Source organism: Arvicola amphibius, chromosome 8 (genome assembly GCF_903992535.2).
Source record: "Arvicola amphibius chromosome 8, mArvAmp1.2, whole genome shotgun sequence".
NCBI lineage: Eukaryota > Metazoa > Chordata > Mammalia > Rodentia > Cricetidae > Arvicola > Arvicola amphibius.
Window position 1 is genome coordinate 111,710,288 of NC_052054.1, and position 15,829 is coordinate 111,726,116.

The window sequence follows — 15,829 nt, forward strand, 5'->3', positions numbered from 1 at the left end:
ACGCCAGAGACTCAAATGACAGCATTAGCTCTCTTTGAAGCACTTACTGTCTCAAATTCAAGTGTTTGATATGGCGTGTGAGTATTGGAGGCAAGTTTGGTTTAACTTCCAATTTTATTTTTGTTTTTTAGAGACAGGGTTTCTGTGTAGTGTAGCCCTGGCTGTCCTGGAACTAGATCTATAGACCAAACTGACCTTGAACTCACCTGCCTCTGCCTCCCAAGTGCTGGGATTAAGGGCGTGTGCCACCACTGCCTGGCTTATATTGACCTTTTATTAAGTTGATGCCACTTGATATTTGACTGACACACTCATAATAACTCCCATTGCTCTCATTCGAAGAAAAGTCCCTTCTTTGGACTTCTCAAAGCAAGTACCTCCTGAGGTGAAATTTGGGCCTCAAGCATTGAATAATTCCTGCTGCTTACAGCCTTCTAATGCTGTAAGGAGCACTGAGAGATGTCAATGGCTTATCTTCTTTGGAGCATATATTAATTAATGCTATTCTATGGCTCATGTTAAATTTTTGAATGACATTTCTTGTATCTATAATTTGGCATACATTAAGTGATTATAGATTAGATAAAGAGAAGAACCTGCTGATTAAATGTGATGATTTCATATTTTGCCGCTTTGTAAAGAGCATCTGGAGACACAGACCTAGCCTATTTTGGGAAAGTTTATTCCCAGGAGTGTGTCCACCATGGTGCTGTTGCTAAACAAACTAGCTGAGTTTATTGAGTCTATTTGAGATAAAGCTTGCAAATCATGGAACTAGCTTGGCCTGGGTCTATTTCAGGGTTGGGAACCCTTTAAGTTTTATGCTTTTTAATGTTCTTCTTCTTGACCTCTGCTTTGCAGCTGATACTCCAAAGAGCAAGTGAAATGTGGCTTCCAGTCTGTAATACAGGAATAAATAAAAAGAATGCTTCTGGTCAAGATTAGATTAACAAGAATTGAATCTTCCCTCCATATGGAACAAACGAAACACCGCAGAAAAGAAGGATCAGAGAATTTGAAGGCATTGACCATCAGGAGACACAGGACAGTGATCTTTGAAAACTGGAAAACAACTGAGGTGAGAGGGACCATGACTAACAACCAGCTACCTGATGAAAAACTCAGGTATTGACACATGGAAGGGAAGTAGAGAGCTGTCCAGTTGTCTGTCTGAGCTGAAGAATTGAAGGCAGGGTTCAAGTGAAACTGGTTTATTAGAGAGGAGAGAGTAGTTCAGAGAACTCTGAACATCTTCAGAGAGCACTCCTGTACCCCTCATCAATGAGCACGAAGCTGGGACTGCGTGGAGGACATTTCTTAAAATATGAGGAAATGCACCCAGCATGTTGTAGGGATGGGCAGCACACACAGCTAGATCTTCCACTTGAGCTAGAGTAGAAATCCTCAGAATCAAGGGAGCATTAAGTCGAGAGCCAGAGAGGGTTGATCTCCATAAAAGACTACATAAAAACAGCTGAATATGCGGAGGAAGTAAAATCTAAGCTAAATGCTGGTAAGACTTCTTCACAATGTGTGAAAGCAAGACCTGCAAACACTTTCTAGTAACTTAATTATGCTTCAAAACCAAAGCTCAAGAATGTTTATAGGGATACAGACATACCCAGGTAGTAAGAAATCATGTTGTCTGTTGATAATTAGAGCTTATTAAGAGGCAACACAATAGGATTTCTAGTGATGAAAAACTCAACTGTGAGAGCCTAGAAATGACATTAATTGTAGGGCACAGTAGGAAAGCATGTTAAAAGTTGCTGTGCCTATATCCCATAAGATTACCAGCTGCAAAAGAGATCAAGTATGAAAAGATAAAGACTTCTTTTCTTCATTGAACTTCTTGAAATCCACAATGTCTGCAGTGTCTTCTGCTCACTTGGCTTCCCTCTTCTGCCACTGAGTTGATCTATCCTGTTGGCGATGGTAATGATTTCTTTAATGCTCTTAGAATCAGTGTTTCTAGGCTTCCATCACTGATGGAGGGCTGATGGCTCCCCAGGAACCCTCCTGGTTTGGGGCACTAGCCAGTCGTGTGGGCTGAGGGGCTACAACTCCTTGGCATCTTCAGTGTGAGACAGAGATTGTGGCGTTCCTAGACTTTGGAGCTCCAGTCTCAAGAACTAAGCAACTGCAGTGTTCTCGGCTACTCAGGTGGGAGATGACTGCTGTTATTTTGATAAAAGCTTACTTAACACATTCTTTATGATTTTCACCCATTCTGTTGGTTCCGTCTCTTTTTAGAACCCTGACTAACACAAATTAAATAAGATTAACAGTAGATTAGATAGTCCAAGAAAACATTAATATTGCAGACTGAATTGCATCCCTTCCAAGATTCACTCATTGAGGCCCTAGTCCACGATGTGATAGTATTTGAGATGAAGGCTTTGTGTGTATATGTGAGGGGCAATTAGGATTAGAAGAGGATTAGAGGGGTCGTTATAGGAAAAGAGGTAGCGAAAGATCCCTTACTCTGCATTTGAGAACACACAGGGAGGGCAGGAAAAGACCCTTCTGGAACCTCGGTGGTCTTCTAGCCTCCAGCCCTGTAAGAAATGTCCCTCTGCTACTTAAGCCACAAAGCTCTGGCATTGTTTTCACAAGCTGCAATGAGCAAGAGTTACTAAACTTGAAGAATAAAAAGAAAGAAAGAAAGAAAAAACATCCAAAATGAGGTCCAGAGATGAAAGAATTGTTTTCCAACACAAAAGAAAGCGCCAGCAGACTAAGGGATAGGTTTGTCCTCGACCCTGTCTCTCCCCCAAAATTCACATTTTTTGCAGGAGGGGAGAGCACAGAGAACTTGGAAATCAGTGTTTGAAAAATGTCCAAATATGATAAAACTATATATATATATATATATATATATATATATATATATGTAATATAATACTTATATATCAGAGTAACCAGACACCTCCAGCACAAGAACAAGAATATAAACACAAGGTAAATCATAACCAGACTGCTGGACACAAATGATAAGATCTGTCTTGAAAGCAGCCTGAGGAAAGGTACTAAATACACAGAAGAATAAGGTGGAGGATGGCAGATTTCTCACCAGAAGTAATCCAAACCAGAGCTCTCGGTTTAACACACCGAAGGAAGAAACCGCACATGTAGCCCTGGGTTCAATTTCCAGGACAGGGAGAAGGAGGAGGATAGGGAGGAAGGGGATGGGGATGAGGTAGAAGGAGAGAAGAGGAGGAAGGAGGAAGAAGGAGGAGGAGGAGCAGAATGAGCAGCAGCAACAACAACAACAAACAAAACAAATCCATCAATCTAGCACTCTAGATCCAGCGACATCATCTTTGGGAAACCTAGCACAGACTGGAGGCATGACAAGGTGGTAGAACACTTTCCTAGCATGCACACCACAGTGTCCTGGGTTCAGGCACAACATGACCAAACGAAAAAAAAAAAGAATAAAACAGGAGGAAAATCAGAAAGCTAAAAAACAATCAGACCAACACTACCCGGAATACTGTAGCAAACCCCTTCCATCAAAGGAGATGGATGCTGGACAGAAGCTGGCAGTTTATCAAAGGAGCCTAAACACAGAGCACAGAGATGACCACAGGGGAACTGGGACAGTGTTTGTGTCTTCTTTTTTTATTAACTCTTTTAAAAAGATAATTGTCTGAAGAAAATTAATGGTGCATGTGGAGTTTGAGGTACACATAGAACCAAATGCATGAAAAAAATAGATCAATATCAGGAGCAGAGAATTGTCCTAAGGTTCTTATACCATGTAAAAATATGATAGAGTCTGGGATGAATGAAATGCATCTTCTATACAAAACGGCTACTAGGTAACACAAAAAAGAGTAAGAGTTATGAAGTCGCACAGGGGATAAAGCAGAATCTTAACTTTCAGTAAAGGTGAAAGAATGGAGAAAAGGGGATCGAATACAGCCGAGACCCAGAGAAGACAAAGGCCAGATGAGTGGCGTGATTCTGCACCAACTGTCACACAGCACACAGAGGAACAGGCTGGATTCAAACGTAAGACTTGACCGTGCTGCACCACAAGAAGCACAGCTTTAATACAGACACAAAGTAGAAAGTAACGCATGGGAGAAGATCCACACTCCTGTGTGTGGTGGACCCTGCTACTGTCTCGGGGAAGGGGGAGCCATCTCCAGTAGCACAGGGCTTTGAGAAGAATCCATGGACTCAGCGTAAACTGGACTTTTCTATCTGAGGGGTTTAGGAAAAGAAACACACATATACTCTCTTGATGGTTTCCTTCTTTATTTTCTGTTCTCTAGTGTTCTTTCTATTTCTTTCTCTGTTCTTTCTATTGTGTGTGTGTGTGTGTGTGTGTGTGTATATATATATATATATATATTGCACTTAAAACAATCTTGTTGGAGGAATACATTAATTGAATTAGGAACTGCATTAAGTGAAAAGTAAGAAATGAGAAAAAAATAAAGAAAAACTTCCCCTCAAAATGTTGGTGGTGGTTACCAGAAGGCTGTGTGATTTGGGGTGTTCTTATTGGCCCTGGCTTTCATCATTCATTGCAAACAGGAGAGTTGGGAAGCCAGCGATCAAAACATGTACGGACCAAATGCCTTTGTCCAGACCACGGTACAGCGTCCAAGCATAGAAGGTAGGTGGCAGCTTTAGACATTTTCTTTGCCCTTTGGAAAGTTCAGGTTTTTCTGAAAAATAAAGTTTGAGATGAGCACTGTATTTCCCCCCACTCCCATCAGGCATCTGCCCATCCTAGCCTCAGGCTATGCCTGCTCCTCATTCAGAATAACATGTGTGCATCTCTGTGGTGAAAGACCCAGCCAGAGCCCTGTTGACCTTCAACTGGTTCTTTTGGTAACTTGTAGCTGAATAAGACTTTCTTTCAGAGAGGTCGTAGAATCACAGCAACATTAGCGGATTGAGCTGCTTGTTAAAGCCCAGTTTTCATTTCTGGACCAACACTGGCAAAAGATTGATACCTAAGCATCACTGGTAAAAGCTGTCATCATTGTGGTGGGTTGCTCATTAGTTGACAACTGACCTCCAAACTTATTCAGTAGATTGAGAGAGGTTAGCAACGATATCTTGAGAACAAGCTGCAGTATAAAAACTTGAATTATGATAGGCTTGAAAACGAGGAATTGAGATCACATTATTAATTCTCAGATGCTTTGGTAAGGCCACATCTTCAGGCAGGTGCCTCCACACCGTGGCTCCCCTTTGTCACAACTATCACATTTTGCATATGTATTTTTTTTTTTGTGGGTTGAACATGAGTGACAGTCCGTTCATGTTAAAAGCATGCTTTAGAGAGAATGTCAGTTCAATTTTTATTTCCCTTGGAAGTCATTTTGATTTTGAATCCGTGGGATGCATCCATCTCATTTGAGGATGCATGCCAGCAAGGGTTGGACATTTGTTACACGGAACCTCGATTCATGCCTAGCTGCCGTCTCTGCCACACACCGAGGTATTCGTTCACTGTTTTGTATTATTCCTCTAAGAGCTTTGTATATGTTTGCAGTATGTTGAGGGTGACGAAGATTGTGCATCCTCTCCGGTGAGGCAATAAAATGTTTTCATTCTCCAGTGGTTTTTGTAGGACTCCATGAGACAGTTGAATAAGAAATATTTTTGCCAGCTCTTCTGTGCGAGCCTCCCTCATCAGGAGAATGGCACATTTTGGCTAAGACACAGCTTGGCTGGGGCACAGCTTGGCTATGGCACAGCTTGGCTAAGGCACAGCTTGGCTAACTCTTGCTTTCCCAGTCAGCTTTCACTGCTGTTTCTATGGCAGATGTTTCTCTTTTGAATCCAACAGTGTGTTTTATCTTCAAAGAATGGGCCATTTTTCTGTCTACCAATAACTCTATGAGTCATTAAGGTATTTTTTAAAAATTTCCTCTTCTCATAGTCACAGCTAAAATATCTCAAACTGTGGAAATATTTTCCTCTTTCTCGTATCAATTTTGTCAGGTGATCATAGCTTTTCCCCAAATTCTGGATAGTTTATGTAGCACTCACAGACTCATCATCAAAAACATCAAATATTAAGTTCTAGAGATTAATATATTTTGAGATATTCACATACTAATAAACACATATATATTCTTTATTTTCTTCAATGGGCTGACGCAGCTCCTGGGGGGCATTGTTAATCACAGGACTCTTTTGTCTTTTCTTCTTTCTAGTCTGACCAATTTTTTTCTTTTTATTGTTTTTTTCAGAGCTATACATTTTTCTCTATGCCCCTCTCTTCCTCCCCCTTGCCTTCTACCCGCTCCCATGACCTCCATCCTCCCAATTTACTCTGGAGACCTCGAGTCTGACCAGTTGGTATTGGAAACTTCCTCTCTGTGTTTCTCTTGCCTCCTTTCTTTCACTAGCATTGGTTTCTCCTCCCAACGACTAATCGTGGGATTTCGGCCAAGGGATATTGTCCTCCAGGACCCTCCGGTGTTCTCTGGCTATGATTTGGATGTGATGAGAAATCATATTGGGTGAAGTCGTTTTCAGCATTGTCTTCTTTGTGGTGTGCTCACGAAGCTAGCCTAGTTCTTGAAGATTGAGCGCCTGGCGTGGGGAGAAAGAGAAAGAAGAAATGAAAGGAAGCTCTGGGAGCTGGCAGTGCCCTGTGAGGTGCTGAGTAAAGACAGGACTATCATGTCTGACTTCACCTGCCTTCGAGTCGCCTTGCTTAACTGAGACCTGGAAACACAATATTTATTCAGCTCTTTCAGCCTCACAAAGGAAATGTTTAATTTAGGCTCTCACAACTTTCGCCTAAGTTTCTGTAATACCCTGCTAGTTGGTCTCTCTGACTCTCTTATCCATCTCCTGTAATCTACCCTGTAATCTGTCTCCTACCGACTCCCAAGGATTTGACTTGTAGTGATTCTGATTATAGGTGTCCCTGAGAGCAGTCTTCCGAGAGTGCCTGAGCCTCCATTATAATCAAGATAAAGGCCAATCGTTTTGATGTGCTGTAGAAGCCGAAATGTGGATGTGGGCTTCCACATCTTCAGTCTGGAATCATTGCCCCACTCCTGATGGCATTCTATTGGCCAGAACTCAACCACAAGTACACTTATGGAAAAGAAGCTTGTGGTGGTATTTTGTGATCTTACAAATAAAGCTTGCCTGAAGATAAGAGGAGCATAGCAGGCAGCCACTAGTTCTCACCTTCACTGAATCCCCAGACCAAATGGGATATCCTGTCTCTACAAGTTTTCAGACTAAATACAATGATGAACTCCTGTCTCCTCCCCACTTATATTCCTCTCTCCACTTAGCCTTATCCCTTCCTGTCTCCACCTCCATAGTGGTGGGATTAAAGGCGCATGACTTCCAAGTACTGGGATTAAAAGTGTGAGCCACCACTGCTTGGCTCCATTTCTCTTTTAGACTGGATCAATCTTGTGTAGCCCAGGGTGGCCTTGAGCTCACAGAGATCCATCTGCCTCTGCCTTTCCCCGAGTGCTGGGATTAAAAGTATGTGCCACCACTGATTGGTCTCTATGGCTAGCTAGTGACTTAGCTCTACACTCTGATCTTCAGGCAAACTTTCTTTGTTGGATCACAAACAAAATATCACCACAGAGGCTTGGAAATGTAGTCTTTCACGAGCCCAGGCAAGATGAGACTGTTTGGAAGGCTAGTTAGCCTTATCTACCACAGTACACTGGTTTCTTTAAAAGAAACTCCTTAGCAACCATGATAAATATTCATTAATACAGACAGGCTCTCACTAGCAGAAGAAAAGAGAATTAACATTTATCGAATGTCTACCATGTGCTTTTAGTTTGTAGGAGAGTCTTAGTCTCTTCTATGTCCAGGACTTAACAGATTGCTTACCATACAACTGTCCCAGAAAAATCTTTGGTGAACTGATGTTTACAAAAATATGGAAATTTTTAAAACTATGAAATGCCCAAACAGTCTTCCTAATCATGACTGTCTTTTCTCCCTTGCCTTGTCTTCCCTCTCATGGATGCATTGTTACTTTTTCCATTTGATTCGTCTGGTGTAGTCTTTTGAGTTCGCATTTTCCTGTTATACTGCTAATTAGAGCAAGCAGTTAACTTGAAGGTGAGGGTTACTATTCTTTAAGAATGTCTGCACGCGGATTCTGGTTAGTTCTGGCCTTACCAGAAAGACAATTCAGACAAGTTCCTGATGTGGATACACTAGGCTGCTGATGATTCAGGATTGTTTTCCTGAGTTATTTCTGAAGATGAACACTCAGATAGAACGTTGGGGTGATGTCCAAGTCCTCGCTATTCTAAGGAGTTGCTTTCAAATTGTTAAGGATTGTGTTCTCTCTCATTCCTCTTTGCTGCAAGAATGAGTCAAAGTCATTTAGAGTTGAGATGTGGTGGTGTGGTAAGGCCGATCTTGATGCTTTCTCTTTGAAAAGGGAAGTAGAGGGGCAGGAAGAGTAGCAGTATCCTTGGAAGGTTAGTGAAAGATGCCAGCCAAATTGTAGAAAACTGGGGTGAAGATGAAAGAAAAGAGAGGACCCGTCGGCCAGCCCAGAAAAGCAGAGCAGTCTCAATGATCAATACAAAGGCGCTATGGAAATGGGCAGCCTCCCATTCTGAAGGGAAGTAGGGATCTTCTGAGTCACATTATTGCCTCCCTTAGACAGTCACAGGAGTCTGGTTGTCCCTTCCCCATCTCCTCTGCAGTGCCCTTTGTAGCTGACCATGTTTAGTCGAGAGAGGGCAGACTCTTTGGTTTACCAGACAGTGAGAGGTCCTGCATTCCTTAGCAGGCCAGTATGGAAAGATACCGAAGAAAGTGCAGGTTCTTCTCCTCACCCTCACACTAGTGGCTGGGTAAGTGTCACCCCCAGAGATCGCACAGGGTTCTCAAGTCTGAGTGCTCAGGTTCAGTCAGGATTTCCTTTGCACACTGCTGTGCCGTCAATAACCGGCCATCTTAGCCAGAGGTGCTGACCTCCATCTCCTATCCTTTAGATAGAGGCTACTAAACTCCCTGAGATGGAATAACTCTTAGTGATGGGGGGGTGCATCTTTCTCAGCTACATCTCGTAAGGTCAATATCACTTTCCTAATAATTCTGGAACTCTAACTTTTAGCTTCAATATTGAGTGCCTCTTTTGAGAGCCTTCTATTAAAAAAAAAAACACAGTCTCAAGAGATCCATCCACAAAATGCCAGCATTTCTCCCTCATTTTCTTTCAAAGAGGCAAATGTCTAACAGAAGAGCAGTTCTGTGAAGCTGGATTCAGCCTTTTTTGTGCCTCTGCCCTGCCTCTGGGGAGCCTGAGGGTGGGAAGTCATGGAAGGCAGTGTGGCTTCCGGTGGATGAAAATCACCAAGAAAAGCCAAGCCAGGGATGTGGGAGGCACTGAACTCTGAACTCCATTTGGGGAACTGACTGACAATTTTATACTCTGTTAGCTTTTCCAACTATTTGGAACAGTTTTCTCTCATGAATCCAGTCAGAACTAGACTGTCAAACGATTGCTACAGCTTTATGCTCACATCTCTTTAGCTGCTTTGTAAACATTCCCCCGGGACATTTCCAGTCACCTACTTCTCCAGGCTGTGAAGTAAGTGCTCACCAGACAGACAGGTCGCACGTGGCCCAGCTGCAGGACCCGGCCCTGACACCTAAGTGTTCGGCTGCTGTTATTCTGGACAACCCCTGACTGAAGCTAAAAGTACCTTAGAGCCTGGATAGACTGTCTAGCATTAGATAAGCCATGATGGAATTGGTCAGAGAATAATTAGGGTGATGGTTTGATACTCAGGAAACTTCTTGCAAATGGCAGTAGTTTGGGAGGAAACGCAGAAAGGGAATTTTCAAATACTATTTGACAGCTGCAGCAATGGATTTGTTTTTCCTTTAGCTGACAGGAATTGCATTTAAAAGTTGTTTATCCTAACTGTAGAGGAGATGTTAGAGATGAATGAATGAGCCCTTGTATGTTTTTTTCATAATGACCTCACCTCTGACTAAGTGATGGGGCAGGATGCTCCAGAAACTCCCGTTCCCCCAGATCCGGACACTGACTGAAGTCCTTCTCCTGACTCTTAAGCCTTGAACTTACTGGATTATTTGTGCTCATGAGATCATCCTGACTCTTCCCCTGAAGGCAGGTCTCTCTGTCTTTGGCTTTAGTAAAACCATTTTAGAATAAGACCATGAAGAACGAGCAAGACATTCATGTGAAGTTGAACAGAAGTCCAATCTTTTAGTTTTCACACTGCCAAGGTGAGGGTACCTGAGTTGGAACTGGTCTGTTGTAAAATGACGGCAAGGAATTAGGGCTCTGGCCCCCGCATCCGTCGTCACTTGTCATGAGAATGTGAGCAGTGCTATCTGTCTTCTCTTAGCAACTTGGGGGAGACAGGAAGTTGATTGTTTCCTCCCATGTGGTTCTTCGGAATTAAACTCTGGTCCTCAGACTTAGGTCCCTTCTTCCGTTGAGCATTTCGCCGGGAGGCCAGTACCAACTCCTTTTCTTCCTTCTCCCACTGTCCATCTTGTGTACTAAATAAAGGGGAGCAAGTGCCTGAAGCAAATCTATATATAACGATCCCAAGCCTTTAATCTCAACACTCAGGAGGCAGAGACAAAAGCATCCCTGTGAGTTCAAGGCCATCCTGGTTTACATGGATACTTGTAAGCCAGCCAAGGCTACATTTTATGGGCTGTATGTTTGGCTTATCATTGTTGAACTTTTATGGCCTATCTTCAAAAATATGACTTGTTTTCTCTCTACACAATTATTGTTGATTTGAATAATTTTTCTTCTCTACATTTTGGACAGATCCTTTGTGTCTCTATGTGACTGAAAGCTTTGCTTAAGCAGATTGCTCTAATACAGTTCTCATAAATCTGTCTCACTGTGCTCAAGGGTCCGGCCGAGTTTACCAGTCATTCCCCCCCCCCCCCCCGTAACCACTGTAAGTCAGTGTTTGGGAAGATCTGCATTCCTTTCCTCTAATAAGTCCATATAAATAGTTGAAATTTATGCACAAAGAGGGTTTAGAATCCTTCCTACCACATCAATATTTCATCTTAAGATCCCATAAGCTTCCCCGGCTTCTTTAAGAAGTATGGAAAAAGATAATATAAATACAGTGTTCTGCTTATAAAAATATTACCCTGAATATCTACTTGTGATACATTGTTTCAGAAAGTGGCCACAATTCTACATTCCATGCTTGGTCTATGACCTTCACCATGTGGCTTTGTCACTTGTCCCATCGAATAAGTAGCCCATTTTCTTGTTACATCAATCTTGGCTGGTGTCTTGATTTACTTTGGCCAAAAGAATGCAGTCTCACCTCTGACCCCGGCCTTATGCAGCTTTCACATCTAGGTTTTATCCTCTCTGTCCTGGGAACAAGCCTGGGCTAGCTTGCTCAGGAGTGAGTGATCATATGGAGCAAGGCCAGCCTGGAATAGCCAAGACCACCAGACACGAGGTTAAAGGCAGCCAACAACGTGGTATTAGAGTAACCCTCAGCCAATATGGGAAAGACGGGTTTACCCAAGCTCAGCCAAGAATCACAGAATGGCCTAGCCGGCTCAGTCATGAGTGAAGATTGTTGTTTATTATTTTCCATCACTTAAGGTTTGTGATTGTTTGTTATATAGAATAATTACGACAACAAAGCACTAATGTGTGAACTAACAAAGAAATGCTATGCTCTCCCAGGATGGCTGTAGACATTTGTGGAGGGGTTAGCCTAGGAATAGGAGAGGGGAAATCTATATTGTTGGTCCTAGAATATGGACCTTCACTTACTAATGTAATGCCTGAAAGAAGTCCTTCTTAAGAAGGCTGTGTCTGTACTTTTTGTCTGTTGATTCATCTCTCCTAGTTAAAGACAGTTAAAAATCTGAGACCGGACTTTTCAAATTGCAACACCAATAACCAAGTATATGAGAACCGTATCAGGGGGTCAGACAAAGGTCAGAAAAAAAGCATACTTTTTTGTAGAATATGAACTTTGTTGAGGACTTGGGGCAAAAATAATATAACTTTTATACTAACTAGTATATTATAAAGCAAAATCAAAGTTTAAGACACTTTTATAATATAACACAATCACCCATTTCTCTCTTCTAATGTCTCTCTTAATTTTAAAAATATTTTATCTATTATTTAGGGAGGCAGGCATACCGTATGTGTGGGGGGGGTCATACATTTGGGGGTCTGAAGACAACTCTGGAGTTTTTTTTCTCTTCTACCAAGTGGACGCTGAGGACTGAACTCAGGTTGGTACCTTTACCCACTGAGCCATCTCACCAACCCCCTCCCCTAATTACCCTGTGGAAATTCTACCTCACAGTGTGATGGCGTTTGAACATAAGGCCTTCGGATGTGTTGATATATTGGCAGTGAGACCTGCAGGGTGGGATCAGCAGCTTAAGGAGGAGGCACAGCCAAGTTTTTATTCCCCATACCTGTAAGGATGGCCATGAGAAAGAGGCCATCAAAATTCTAGGAAGAGACCCTCTACTGGAACCCCACCATGAACCTTGACCACAGACTTACGGTTAGTAGAGCAACCTAAATTTCTGCTAGGCTATAAGACCCTGCCTCAACAAAATAACCACAGAGAAATGAATTGCTGTTCATGGGCTTAGACTTAGGACACTCGGCCATTATAACTCACAGTGACGAGCTCTCCGGGACCAACTTGGAAGCGGGTGGGGTATGGGAGCCTTAAAACAAGTACCAGGTAAGAGTGGCTCTCAGGTTACACCGCGTTTTATTTCAGGAGCTCCTGCCGCAAATAAAAGGGTTTTGTTTGGTTTAGAGTAGTATGTTCCCTTCAAAATTTGCGTCATACTAAAATTACAGTCTGTTTATCTGAATTGTAAATCTACTGGCCATCTTAAGTTTTATTTGGCAACTCTAAGAGCCAAGTCTCCACAGAGGCAAAGAGCTTTCCACAATGTAAGGCAGATCAAGTCACCTTGGCTAGTTAAGTTTTCCATTCTCCCTAAAGCTGAAGGTGCAAGTCCTTGGTAGTGTTCATCTCTCCCACCTATTGCCTCATCTTCTCTCACCCTTCTATTTTTCCCATTACAATCTTTGTTCTCAAGTCATTTTCTGGCAATTCCCTCTAACTGACCCCAACTAATAAGTGCTAAATCCATGGTCAGGGGATACATGACTCTAACAGGATAGCTCGATATGCTGTGCATATCTCTGTTATTGGATTGTGAACTCCCTAGCCTCAAAGACCACAGCCGTCGCTCTTACCGTTGACTCCACAGTTCTTAACCTGACATAGAGTAGGCGCCCAACAATGACCTATGAGTAGAATAAGTGAACTCAACTATTGTACTCACTCTGCAGAGACATTTAGAATATGGGCACCAATTAATTAAAGATACTTTTGAAGATGATTATTGTTCCTAGCCCCTATAAAGAATCATGAGAAACACAAGAAACTTTCACTAGGGGCTGGAGAGATGTCTTTCAATGGGTAAAAGCATTTGTTTTCCTTGCAGAGGACCATGTTTGGTTATCAGTACCCCCGCTAGGTAACTGACAATATCTTGTAACTCCAGTTTCAGGGGATCCACCATCCTCTTCTTTCCTTTGTGAACATCAAAGGAATGGAGCATAAAGACAGAGAAGCAGGTACATGCATATAAATAAGTTAAAAAATAAATTCTGAAAAATCGAAAAGATACCTTAGCTAGAGAAATCGGTAAAAGGGCCTGGTCAAGAATTCCACTGTTGGTATTCAGTTACTCTTTGTGGAAAGGATGTAAGAGCTTCTTATTTAAGGGTGTTTACATTTTTAATATTTCTTCGTTATGTTAATTTGTTCTAACTCTATATTGTATAGCAGAATTTTCTTACATTTCCATAAATTGGGATAAATGTAAGAAAGCTATTTCTTATGCTTCCATGTGGGCAACTCAGACTTGCTTTCCTTCTGCATTTGGACCATTTTATTTTTCTGAGAGTATGTACATTTCTTTCTCATCCCCCTCCAAAGAAGATACTTCATCTTATCGGCTAGAAGAAATACATTAAAAAAAAATAGCTGGGAGCTTCCAATGGGAAATAAAAACATTTAAATAAAAAATTAAATAAAAAAATTAAAACCTATAATTTGCAAAGTCACTGTAACTCTCAACACGGAATGTAAGAAATAATTGGAAGGCCCAGTTAAAGCATAATTTAAGAGCCCATCTCTGCCTGAGAGCCTATGGAAGTGAAACCAGCATAAACCTGTGGCACTCAGGAAGGCTGCTCTTAGCCGGCTTGCATTCTTGTCTTGCGGCAATTGAGTGTAACCTTCAAAATATAATGAATGAACTGTGTGGCATGACAGAGGTGTGGGGGTGGAAAGAGGAGGTGGAAGATTTAGGGGAAATGTCAGACTTGAGAGGGAGTTAAGAGCCTGTGATTGAGTTCATTTGTTTCACGCAGCTGAGGGGAGCAACCAAATGCAACTGGGGATACAGTGAAAGAAGTGGAGAATTACAGACTTCTCTCCCTCTCTCTCTCTCTCTCTCTCTCTCTCTCTCTCTCTCTCTCTCTCTCTCTCTCTCTCTCTCTCTGTCTTACTTAAATGTTTCTCATGTTTTACTTCCTGGCCTTGACTGATAACTTCTTTCCCCCTCCTTATATCAAAGCATATTATATTGTCCACAGGGGGTCGTGGGTGGGAGGGGGGGTCACAGATTTTCTTATGGTTATAATGGAACTATTTCCTGGCAGCAGATACAAATGTGTTGCTTGTCAAGGATTTGCTTGGATGCGGCTCCCCTCACTGGGAGTAGTTATTTACTCTTAATTAGCCCTAAATACAGTTGAGCAGAGTCAAGGCCGTATTTTACAGCCATCATTGCTGCCTCGAATCCGACTGCAGCGGATAAGAATGACTATGACTGACAGTGATTAAAAAGGCCGTTGATGGGCACATATGAGACTTCATCATCAATAACGAAAGCCAATGAGAGGGACAACATGTAGTTTATGTTCCCATAAACACAGATTTAGTCCAAGGAAGCCCACATAATAGGGCTTGTGGCATGGGCTGAATTGCTCTGAATTTAATTTAGAACAACATAAAAGATCCAATATCAGCTGCAGGGCAGCAGCCCAACTTCAGCTTGGGGGAGGCATCTGTTGGGAGAATGAAAGCAATCTCTGCAGTTTGCACTGAGCCCCTTCCAGTCAGGAAGGGCCTCATAAACAGTGAAAGCGATCTCCTCTTCCCCGAGTGACAGCACAACCCACCTCCTTAGCTGCCCCATTGTCCTCTTTAAAACACCTTCTACCAGAACGTTCTCTCTCTCTCCCTCTCCCACGGCCCACCTCTCTCTCACATACACACACAGACATAAACACACCGTTGCATAGCCAGAATTTCCCACCTATCTAGCTGATTCAGGTAAATTTCTCTGGGGACCACGGAAGGAAATGATTTACTTCTCCTGGGGGTAGAGGGCACTCGGTGGTGGGAGCTGATCTCTCCATCCCTTCCTGCCTTCCAGGAGGTGAGTCTCCTCTTAAGGCTAACCTCATTAATATTTATTTTCTACTATAGCCTTGGCATTGGCCAACACTGGAACGCCTTTTGAAACTTGGTCCAAGTCTATACCAGTTCACCTCTGTAGATACCAGGTCACATCTCCAGGTCACACGTCCAGAGAGTTCTCTGATCACTGCCACGTGTCAATACTGGCTCCACCCCTCTCATAATTTTCTGCCCAGACAGATGACCAGAGGAAGTACCTCTGCTTTTCACTCCCAAAAGAATGTTCACGTGTCCTCTTCTGCTAATGGAAACCACCCTCCCTAGCCCCACCCCAGCGGTATAAT